Here is a 9,389-nt window from a genome sequence, read left to right as displayed (position 1 = left end):
CATTAAAACTTCAGAGGTCTTTAGCGTCACATTCGATACCTTGGCCAGTGATTTTCAAACTGTTGGCGGTTAGCCTCTCTTTTCGTTTACTGATCTACGCCCTTCTAATCAGGGATCACAAATGCTTCAATACGATTTCAAAACATTTTTATGGTATGACATGTTATTCTTGAAAATCTCGAAGCAGTAGTTTAACGGTTAGGATGGACCAACACGGAATGAACCGAAGGACATTCATCATACTTATCATATCTAAATACCGAGTCACATATCATACAATACTACAAGTGTATTCGCATCTTGCAACGACTTTTGGATCTGCCCATTCCAATAAAGACTACAAGCTATGGGCCCAGATTCCTGCAGATAGCTTATTTTATTTTAAGTAATAAGTACCCTTTATTTTCTTATCCGCCGAAAAGGGAAGGGACGGATGATTAACAGTCATCAATAATCCGTCTGTTTACTTTTTTAAATGAATGAGTGCATGAATGAAATAGGTATGTCGCTGATATACAACCCGTTTGACGTGAGCTGTCAACCTAATTTTGTCGGGTTATTGGCTGATATACAATTTTGGGAAGGTTTTTTAAATTTATGCCTAAAATTGTCGTGTGTTCCATAAATTTTATGCCCGTCGATTACCCATGCCTTTCCTTTTCAGCGGATAAGAAAATGACAGGTATAACTTAAAATAAACTTAAATGGTGTGTACTGGAATCAGCACCTTTTACTTATTTATTTAAGATACATTTAGAAGCTTTTTACATAGATGCCTATGTTTTTAAGTTTCCGTATAGTTTGGAAACCATACCCTTATTTTATTTACAGAGTGTATCGCTACATTATGATAAAGTTATGGCGGTCTAAAATGGTGCCGTTTCAGGTTACGTGATCGGAATATTGAGTTCGGTTGCGCAACTTAAGTGTGGGTTTTGGACGAAGCCAGACCTTGGTAATCCACGTACCAAACGCAAGCTAAGAATTCGAATGAATCGTAAATATATTGCGTTTATGAATTTATGGAGGAGAAGACACAGGCAGAAGTTACTTGTTTGCTTCTTGTCCTTAGAAATACTTTCTAAAGCGGTAAGAAGCGATTTAATTGTGAGTGGTGTAGTCACTGCTTCTCAACATATGCAACATATGCTGTATGCATTATTTCGCACACATAGAAAGCTCACAACAAACAACACTATGTAGGTACACAAAAACGACTGCACACTGCACATCTGCAAGAACGATCGGTGCGATTATGATTTATACGTGTTCGACCATATTATCTATGTCTACCTCATCTTGTTATTGTTATAATTTGTTGATCTGTTACCTATTATAATCGACGAATCTACAGTGCACGGTAAAACTTTTTAAGTTTGTGATGTACTGTACTAAACATGATAATGTACTTTGCAATTGTTTATAATAATAAAAAAAAAACCAGGGAGCGCCGGTCCGATCCCTGGTACCGAACTTACACCAATGAGTTAATGGCCCCGATTCCTGCAGACACCGTCTAATTTTATTTTAAGTTATATCCGTCATTTTCATATCCATCGAAAAGGAAAGGGACGGATGATTCACAGCTCTTAATTTTAGGAAGAATGAGTAAATGAATGAATAACCCGGGCGTCTCAAAAGGTATGTCGCTGGTATGCAATCCGTTTGACGTGCTGTCTACTTAACTGTGTCGGGTTATTGACTGATGTAAAATTTTTAGACGGTTGTTTTAGATTTGTGCTTAAAATTGACGTGTGTTCCATAAATTTTATGCTTGTCTATTACCCGTCCCTTTCCTTTTCGGCGGATAAGAAAATGACAGATATAACTTAAAATAAAATTAGATGGTATTTACAGGAATTAGCACCAATTATTTATAAATGCAGTTTTCACTAACACAGTTGGCTCGACCATTATAGACGACGATACGGCTCACCACCTATCATGTTGTTCTAACAGAAAGCTCGGTGAGGTGTGAATACTTAGTTCATCTTGCGATGGATGCACCCCTCACTACTCCAAGTAAAATAAAGTCGTGAGCTTATGTTATTATATACTTGTGAGTATGATAGAACTAAAATGCATGTACCTGCTTGTGGCTCTGCTCACCCCATTTGGCAGTATGGGCATGATTATAAAATACAGCGCGGCGTAATGCTACAGCTCATGAACGCATACCCTACCAACATGGGTTGCAGTGGTATAATATTATTTGCTCGCAATTTTCACCGATACCACAATGTTTAACTTTGTCATTGCAGTGTTTGCAGTTAATTATGGTAATGGACTGCAGTGTAAACAACAGGTAGGACGCAAACGTCTCTATCGAGACTGTTTGCCTTCAAGTTCGAGGTTTGAATAGTTGGAATTTGAATTCGAATTTCGTTTTAATGAATAGATTCTTCGTTGTGATTTGTGGTACTGGCTGACTAATATTTTGTCTTTTCGAAAATGGTTTGTTTTTTGCTAATGAGAAAAAAGTTCTGTTGTATTTCTCTATTAGGTACTTACCTATAATTGGGTTGTGCTAGGTTACCACGCCTAACTAAAGACAGATCTAAAACTAACGAAAAGCATTTTATTTTTTCTATTTAACTTATTTACGTATTCTAATCAAGAAAAACGTAATAATAAGTCCGACATTTTATTACATTTTTCTATGATGTCACAGTGTGCTTTTTCCTACAAGTGCTATAGTAATTTAAGTGTTTTGGCGTTAAGTAAAAAGTAACTGATTTGACTAGCTTATTATATCAATTAAGTAAAGTATGTACTAGATACACACTTACTGATAAGTACAAGTTAGTTCGAGGCCGAGAAGATTTCTCCACTAACCTGTAATGGATTAGTGTGATGGAGTCCCTATCCTTTCCAGTACATAAGTAGATACATTTTTACATATAGTCACTCCTATGGAATTCCATTTGCTTCGATCCTGACATACTGTTTCTCCTCCACGTTCATCAATTACCTTTCCAGTAATCTACATCTATTAAAACTCAATGCACATAGAGGCGGCGGCACCGGTTGGGAGTTTATGTTCGATTTTGTACACAGAATCAGCTGCCCATCTTGTTTTGATACAAACTCCTTCTTCCCACTCCAGAACAACCACGATTCTGCTTTTGCGCGCATTGAGAGAGCTAAAAGGGACACCTGGGGGGGGAGGGTTTAAAAAGGCCACACCAAAGCAATTAACCTAAAAAAGCAATATTGCTATTTGACATTTCTTTAAATTACATGCGCAAATAATAAAATTGCAATATGTATTTTTAGACTAATTAAGTACTTCGATATGGCCTTTTTAGGAGCTGAACGTATCATTACTACTACTACTATTATTAATGTTATATATTATGTTATTACATTATTATATGCAATTAGGCGTTATTGTATTTTTGTATTATTAAACTAACAATAATAGTAAACTTTATTAATTTAGTATCGATCGCCATCGACTCGCAAAGAAGAAGTAAACTTTATTGATAAAATAGAACACTTAGTATAGAAACAAACAAAAAAATAAGGTGTCCATACATAACAGCTTTTTATTTTAACGTGACTTATTGTAGATTTGCAGCAGATTTACCTACTTGGCCAGAACAAAACAGCCCAATACTAAACGGCTATGATGGGTGATGATGGGTATACATATAACTATTCCCAACATACATGTCCCCAATACAAAAATTACTCCAACTAATATATACAAACTGGCAAACTACCTTACCGTAACTACCTAACTTTGTCTATTAACTTTCTAACAAAGCCACTAGAACACAGCTTTAATTAACAACAAAGGGTATAAAGGATCAAAAACTCCAATCGCAGTGTACCTACGAGATAACGGCCAATTGGGCACAGATTATGTACAGTCGGCAATATTTTATGCTACACACAATGGTATATGAATAGAATCCTTGTCAAATCTGTAAAATAAAACAAAAATAATAAAAATTTGTGAAAAATACATTTTAATCATTATTTTTAACGGAAATGTTCCGGAAATATACGGGCAACTATAAAGAAACTGATATATTAATATTATAATAAGAAGAGCATTATTTTTATTTACTGATTCATTGAAATTTTGAATAAAATAAGGTAAGGTTAGGTTGGCCAATGAGAATCGAACTCGGGGCAATTGTAAATGCATTTGCAGGCAATTGGACTATTTAAAAACTGTCACAAGAACGCTGTACTTATAAATCATTCTGTTAAAGAAAAAAATGTATGTAAGCCTGTTAACGGTGAAAACTAAAATAAAAATCTACGAAAATATTTTTAATTTACGTTTTTAGTTCGAATCTGAAAGGTAAAATATTCATATTTTAAACCATTTGACTGTACCAACTACTAACTCTTAACGAGGGACGATATGATATTGGGATCAGGAATTAGGTCAGACGGAGTGGATTTGTAGTTTTGGAAGGTATAAACTCAATATGAGTGTGTTCAGGCGTGAACTCAAACGTGATCCCCTATGATAAACTTGGGAAAGCGGCGATTGTCTATAATACTCTTCACTGTGCGTTGAGCACACGATATCTATGTCATATTATATAACGAACATAAGCTCATATCATAAGAGATGTTTTCACTAATACAATTCACTCGACCATCATAGACTGATATATGACTATCACGTTGGTCTAACAGAACTCGGTGAGGTGTGGGTACTTATTCATCTTTGGATGGATGTGCCTCTGACTATCACTACTCCAATGAGGGACATTCCAATCGACGTTCCCCAGAAACACGATAGATGGCGTTGTTAAGTTTTTCTTCGTTTAAACTTCTAATTTCATGGATAACATTATTTATTCCTATTTATTTATACCTTTAGAAATTTAAGTTCTAAGAAAAGTAATAAAAAATATCACTGTCACAATAAAAACAAACCTATATTCGCCGAACCAACCAAATTGAATAATAGCAAATTGGCAACTTCTTTGAAACATTCTGCGAGATATCAGCTGAACTGTTATTAGTTTAATCCTCTTATTCCCCTAACTTGTTTGTGCTAAGTTGTTTTGTGTGTGTTGTGCACAAACTCTCGCTAATATCGGAAAATTCAACAACTACCAATAACTACATTTACGATAAACAATATCTTTATAAAGTGGCTCTTAAAGCGTAGTCTTAAGGTAGCCGTAACGATAGAAAGTTTAATTTTAACTGCAAAAGTTAAGTTGGTTAATTAATAAGTAGTTGAAGTAGGTGGTAAGATAAAATATTTAAATATTTTAGACGATGATTCGTTGGTATAGTAAAACTAACATTTTGCTTCCAAAAGCAAAACACACAACTGACAAATAAAAATCCTTATGCGAAGGTTTCAAAAGAATACGTTTAACTTTGTGTACTGTACTATCACTATACCGTCTATTATTCCTTATTCTATGGCACAGTCCTGGGGGGTTAAAATGGCCACATCGAAGCGATTCATCTAAGAAAGCAATATTGCTATTTGACATTTGTTTGCATAGCGCACTTACTTTTATATGCGCAAATGTCAAATAGCAATATTGCTTTCTTAGATGAATTGCTTCGATGTGGCCGTTTTAATCCCCCTGTGGTTCAGTATGAATTCCTTTCACCTTAAGGTTGCTTCGAAGAAATCGCAGCTTAGCATTAAGACCGCGGTGATCATTTTTCTGTTGTTATATTTATAAGTGTTTCAATTGATTTGAATACGTATTGCCTAAGAAACCACCTTGAAAGTCATAGTGCACAGGAAATGTCCACGTAGGTAAATTTAATAAACCTACATTATTCGAACTTTCATACCGACAAAATGAAAAATATGTGTGACGTAGCTTAAAAAATATTTTTAAATCAGTGAACTGTAAATTCTATGGAACGCAGCGTGGAACAGTGTGCCAATTCATATATTAATGCTTCACATGCACTATTGCGCAGGCAGTTTCACACCATACATCTACGATTCATACGCTCACCATATTCGGGGTAGCGGCACCTGTGGAGGTCCTTCGTTTTATATTAAAGTGGCTTTTGATTAGCTAATATCATAGACGGGCGAAGAAATAAGAGAATCACCAGTTTATTTTCCTTATTTTTTGTATTAACCACATTTTTCGTACAATATTGTACATTGACGAAATCAACTTATATTGTGAATTACTACCGAAATGTCCATCATCCTCCTGAAAGACAAGTAGATCCTTCTAACATAATAAAATAATTGTTAGTTATGACCTACACCAATATCAAGCATCATACATAAATTTAGTCGATCTTGGCTAAAGTAATAATTCTATCTTGGGTAAGGGTACAGTCATGAGCAACCCTGTCGCACTATCATATTTGGCATTTAATGAGACTTACGGTTTAATTTGTCAAAAAAGTTAATGTGACATGGTTTCAAAGTGTATACATATTAGTACTCGTGACCGTACTCTTAAGTAAACTGTACCACTATACACCACTGTACCACTATAACTTTATTTATGTTTTCCAAGTAAATATTATTTTTTTCTACTCCTCTACTTTAATCTGGCATTTAAATAACCAAAAAGTCTAATATAAGTACATACATAATTAAACTCTTTGAAAAAGTGTACGCTCTATGGCCTATAAAAGCATTGTTTACAAAGTGTAACTGTACTATAATGTCGCCAAAAAAGCATTGTTGTTGTTTTTTTTTTTTGACCTGGAAACTGGCACCTTTACTTTGTTTGGTGCCATAGATATACTATAAAAAAAAGTATACATTTGCCGCCATTTTCCCGCGCGTTGGAAAATAATTTTTATAAATAAAATTTTTCTTTGTATAATTTTTGTTTCATTTAAAATTACGTCGTCGTAGAAAAAGTATTGTATGCAACGTTGTATAACTAGGTCAAAAAATGCTCGTGGCGTCTCTTATTGCGATGTTCGCCAAGGCTCACATCGCAACTCACGCCACTCGCATTTTTTGACCCTTCTTATACAACTGTTGCATAAAATACTATTTTCTACTCCTCTACTTTAATCTGGCATTTAAATAACCAAAAAGTCTAATATAAGTACATACATAATTAAACTCTTTGAAAAAGTGTACGCTCTATGGCCTATAAAAGCATTGTTTACAAAGTGTAACTGTACTATAATGTCGCCAAAAAAGCATTGTTGTTGTTTTTTTTTTTGACCTGGAAACTGGCACCTTTACTTTGTTTGGTGCCATAGATATACTATAAAAAAAGTATACATTTGCCGCCATTTTCCCGCGCGTTGGAAAATAAATTGGAAAATTTTTGTGTTTCGTTTAAAATTACGTCGTCGTAGAAAAAGTGTTGTATGCAACGTTGTATAACTAGGTCAAAAAATGCACGTGGCGTCTCTTATTGCGATGTTCGCCAAGGCTCACATCGCAACTCACGCCACTCGCATTTTTTGACCCTTCTTATACAACTGTTGCATAAAATACTATAATGTGTGTATATTTTAATGTTGTAAATTTATATGTGTGTGGTAGGTTTTACCTAAATAAACTTTTTTATTATTATTATTTTACAATCTTTATGTTAATTAAAAATACACTATATTCTCATCAAATAAATTTAATACGCAACACTCTACAGGTTTCCTTAGTCTAGTTGCTGGAACTGACGTTACGTGGTGACCGGCTGCCCGTGACTATGAAATATTGATCGAAAACTAAACAAATCCGCACAGGCTAGCTTTCACGTACCTTTGCTTTTTCATGCGTTTTTCTAATACTTTTATTGGCTTCCGGTATAAAGCAGAAATATCTGGTTTGATCGAACGTCGGTTTTCCACTTGGGAATTTTGAGTTGTCTATTTCGATGTCAAAGCGAATGGGAAGTTGATGAAGTCATTGACAACATACCTATTTGTTCCTAAAAAAAAATAAGTTCATCAATAATCATAGTCTAAAATAAAATAGACACTTTTTTGTGTACGGTCACGAGTACTAATATGTATACACTCTGAAACCTTGTCACATTAACTTTTTTTAAAATTAAATCTTAAGTCTCATTAAATGTCAAACATGATAGTGCGACAGGGTTGTAAAGTGGGTACGTGATATTGCTCATGACTGTATGTAGTAGTGTATTCTTATGTATAGGTTTACCTGTACTGTCTGTTTCCTTTGTATGTATGTTTCCTTTGTCTGTCCTATTGTGTAGAAATAAATAAATACATGTCGATAAAGTGATCATGTAATGTGTCTCCGGCAAATTAATTACATTATTAATGCCATCTCAGACAAACTTACAATAAGCATCGTCATTATAATTTGATCATAGTGCCATGTATACTATGACGGGTTGTAAATGGGCTATTTAACAACTTAGTCAAATGTGATGCTTTTTACGAAATGTCTGTGTGAATTTCTATGGAAATGCTGTCATCAGTAAAAATAGTCAAGTCGTACCTATTGTTACTTAATTCATAATTCAAAAATAAATAAATAAATAAAAAATAATTAAAAATTAAATAATCATAATTAAATTACGAATATAAGTCAAAGAGAAAAATGAGACTAATTTTGGATTATGTTAGACTGGATTATATTTGTAGATATTAGCATTTTATAACTAATATATCTTTGACCCAGAGAAAAACCCATTGAGGCGCAATTTTCGTTTTAATGTGACATTAGGTATTTTTCTAAAGTTATGCGTCTTGCGGAGCAGACAACAAGTAAGTACAGTCATAAGCAATGTCATGTACCCACTTTAGAACCCTGTCGCACTACCATTTTTGACATTTAGTGAGACTTGCGGTTCAATTTGTCAAAAAAGTTAATGTGACATGGCATCAAAATGTATACATATTAATGCTCGTGACCGTACAGGGGCTAGATCAAGAATCATCTGCGCCAACAAGTCTGTTATAACAAAATAAGGAGTTGTCTGTTGGATTCACCAACTATGTCCAACCATAATCTTTGAAAACACCCAAAGTGGCTGCAAGTTGTCTTCTAACAACTTGTTCATTTGTTTTTTCTATGGATGTATGTTTTTTTATGAAAAAGCTCCCCACGCCGTTCTTGTAGAATACAAACACCTTTTCACATGTCCCGCTTCAGTAGTACGTTGTTTGCAAAATTCTTGCCACTGCCTCCATGTTACCAGATAAAAAACGGAACAATAGCGCCACAAAAACTGATGTCTCGTCATTTCTGTTTTATACCGCTTACCTTTAGCCAGTAAAATAAATACGGTAATAAAAAACGCATTGTCGAAGTTCGTTTACAAACAAAGATTCATAAAAACAGCCCCCCAAAAACCGACATCGACAGTTGGAATAAAATTGTGTCATAATATATCTCAGTTGCTGGGCTCCTGGTAAGTGTGAAATATACTGCTGTTCAATATTTATAGGATTTTTATTTATTTTATTTATTCACGAGGCACGTT

General features: G+C 34.4%; 1 long non-coding RNA gene across 1 annotated transcript; it reads right to left on the bottom strand.

Annotated features, from left to right (window-relative positions):
* Positions 1 to 6,486: 6,486 nt before the first annotated feature.
* On the bottom strand, positions 6,487 to 7,322 carry LOC126371401 (uncharacterized). Its single transcript, XR_007567031.1, has 2 exons — positions 7,166 to 7,322; positions 6,487 to 6,687 (listed from the first exon to the last, which is right to left on the bottom strand). It is a non-coding gene; the product is annotated as an uncharacterized LOC126371401 (long non-coding RNA).
* Positions 7,323 to 9,389: the final 2,067 nt, after the last annotated feature.

This window comes from Pectinophora gossypiella, chromosome 12 (assembly GCF_024362695.1).
Source record: "Pectinophora gossypiella chromosome 12, ilPecGoss1.1, whole genome shotgun sequence".
Taxonomy (NCBI): Eukaryota; Metazoa; Arthropoda; class Insecta; order Lepidoptera; family Gelechiidae; genus Pectinophora; species Pectinophora gossypiella.
Note: the sequence above shows the minus strand (reverse complement) of the source record. Positions and strands in the feature narration are given on the sequence as shown.